The sequence below is a fragment of the Pteropus vampyrus genome, unplaced genomic scaffold (assembly GCF_000151845.1).
Source record: "Pteropus vampyrus isolate Shadow unplaced genomic scaffold, Pvam_2.0 Scaffold16, whole genome shotgun sequence".
Classification (NCBI taxonomy): Eukaryota; Metazoa; Chordata; class Mammalia; order Chiroptera; family Pteropodidae; genus Pteropus; species Pteropus vampyrus.
Genome location: NW_011888797.1, coordinates 4,990,899 through 4,993,986, shown reverse-complemented (window position 1 = coordinate 4,993,986; position 3,088 = coordinate 4,990,899).

Genomic DNA, 3,088 nt, shown 5'->3' with positions numbered 1-3,088 from the left:
GTAGATATACATATAACATCTGGGTTCCTACTGAGAGGTGTTTCCGTGCATCTAAGCAGTCTTATGAGTTCAGTGGAGTGAGCCATACTTCCTAGTATGATTTTAATATTTTTCAGATTCATATATTTATTGTTATGAGTTCCTCACATATGCCAAATCCTAATATAAAAAAAAATTACCTATTTTAAGAAAAGGTCATGTACATTTTTACATTTAAAAGTCTATTAATGACTTTTTTCATCACTATTTTATATGCACTTTATAGAGTTTATGTAATATACTGGAAATAGTCACACAAGTAAATGAATTGCTAAAATATATGTTAAATCATATTTCTTTTTTCAGGCTGAGTGGTGATTATTTAAACACACACACTAAAAAAACAATTATATACATAAAGAATTTATAAAAAGTACTCAAGATTTACAAATCACTCTTCTTTATGCTTAAGTAATCAGAAACAAATCATTATAGCTCTTATGGGAAATAACAAAAATATGCAGGAATGTTTTTCTCTTTATTTGCTTTACTTAACGGCTCCTTTGAGAACTGCATAAGCATAACTACGGAAAAATAAACAAAATTCTCTTTGATTTTGACAGCTTGCTATGTCTCCTCTGACCCACAACAGTTATAAAATTTTGTCAGAGTCTTAGTTTGGCTCAAAGAAATAGAACAATAGCTTTTCAGTTCATCCAAAACAATGTTTGTTTTTCAAGAAGACAACAAAAGACACAGATTCATAAGTCACCTCTTTAATAATGGAGAAAAAAAATCAGGTCAGTGTGTCCTAGAAATACAAAATTACGTTAATGAATGTGGAAGGTCTTGCAGAAAATCTCTTTGCTTACAGATTTTCATTCTTGAGTAGCTACACCTTAGGTGGGTGAAAATTAATAAACAAAGGCAGCCACATAAGTATACAGACCTAAGGTAATGAAACGCATTGACATTTAGCCACTATACTCTAAGCCATGTCTACATTGAGCTATAAGCGGCTCATGGTAGAACCGAATAATACACTTAGGTCACCATCACGAAGCATTCACGTGGTTGCAAGGTCAATTCTGGGAAGCTGGAACAAGTGAGGTTCCTGATTCTGTCCCACCGGTGGTGATGCCTGAGCAAAGGTATTTCCACAACCCCTGTCATTCGCCATCACTTCGAACACGGTGCAGCCAAGGAGGTACTGATCACCTGCATCTGCCTCCCTTCCCTTCAGAGGGAGTAGCATCTTCTTGCAATTACCAAGGCTTTAACAGTTTGGGTTCATTTTCACTTCTCACCCCTTCCTCCCTCACATACAGTCCATTCTCAGCCTGGCTGTCGTCCAGGGGTCTCTGACATCAATGCCTCCATCATTCCGGCAGCTTTCATTCATGCCACCCTACATGCTCGTTCTTTCCTTCTACACAAGTTATGACTGTCTTTCCCTATATTAATAATAAATAACATATTGAATACTTACAATATACAAAGCACTGTTTTAAGCACTTTACATACATTTACTCAGTTGATCTTGAGTAGGTTCTATAATTACTCCCCCAACTTACAGGAAACTAAGGTACAGCCAGTTTAAGCAAGTTGCCCAAAGTCATGCAGCTGACAAATGACAAGAGCTGGACTCCAGCTGGAGCCTTTGGGCCTTGGAGCCCACTCTCAACTCGGCTGCTTTTCTCCCACTCCCCCACCCCAATCATGACCATTCTCACCTCCTTCTCAACACGCCAGAACCAACTATTAAAGCCAGTCAGGCCAGACTTCCCACTGCCCGGAAATGCACGAAGAACATGTCTGTTCCCTGGAATTTCATACGGCACTAAAAATGCCCTCCTTCCGTTTTCTTATTGTCCAAATCTTACCTATTCTTCAAAGTGAAATCAGATCCCACTTCTTCCAAGCAGGCTTTCCTACTGCTTGAGATTTTACTTCCTTCTCTCAATTGCTATGTCAGTCACAGTGTGTCCACACAATTTAGGACTTAATTTTATACCGTCTTTGTTTCTAAAACACACTCATTTGCTCAATGAAAAAGTTTTCCGAGGGCCAAAAAATTCCACTGAAAGTTTGGATATTGGTCTAGATGCTGAGGGTGCATTGAGGGTACCGCAATGAGCAAGATGCATGAGGCTCTTATAAAATCTACGTGTGGGGGAGGGGAACAAAACAGACACTAAATAAACAAAATAACAGCTCTCCAACAGTGTTTCAAATAGAGAGAAAATAAGAGTGGGTTCAGTATGTTTAAAAAACAGAAGGATGGTGGGGCTGGGGCCTAAGTGAGGTAAGATACTAATGACTTCTTGATGATATCAACAAAATTTTACCTTATTTATCCCACTATTAGGCCTAGACGAAAGCCAAGCATAGTGGCGGCATTTCAGTACTACCAAAGCATTTGTAGATGTATTAAGCCTAGACCACACAGCTACATCAAAAGAAGAAGATGCAATGATCTGTCTAACTGAGGATGAGGAGATAACTAATCTAAATAATTGGACCCGAAAGAATTATTTTAACTCCCTGGGTACACTGATAAAATAAGATAAATAATTAGTAAACTCTTCCTCCTTGGACTACTGTTATAGAAACAGCAGAAGAACCCTGAGAGAAACATTCTAATAATAAAATGCCCAAAAGGTAAGGTCAGATAGTTGGCAGTTACACAACTCTGGGAGAAAACTAGAATTAACCAATTGAACTATCGTGAGCTGAATACTTCTGAAATAATTCTGCTGCTGCAAATAATTTCTACAGCCTTAGTTGGCCTTGAAATAGGCTACTGTAGATATTTGGGACCATTCAAACTTTTAAGTTTTCTGGTCTACATTACAGACTCACTTAACCATCTATACGTATGACTGTATAAGAGGGAATGACTGACCTGTCACATGCAGATCATTAGCTCAAATGCAGGCTTACTCATTCCAATGCCTAGTTAGGGACTATGTTCAAAAGAAAAACAAAGGATAGAGAATTTGATTGCTGAGACAGAGAGGTGGGGGTGGGGGACAGAGAGGAAAAGCTTCCTACCTTATATTAAATGTAACCCTTTAAAAATGGACTATTTAATCCAGATGGTTCTCTG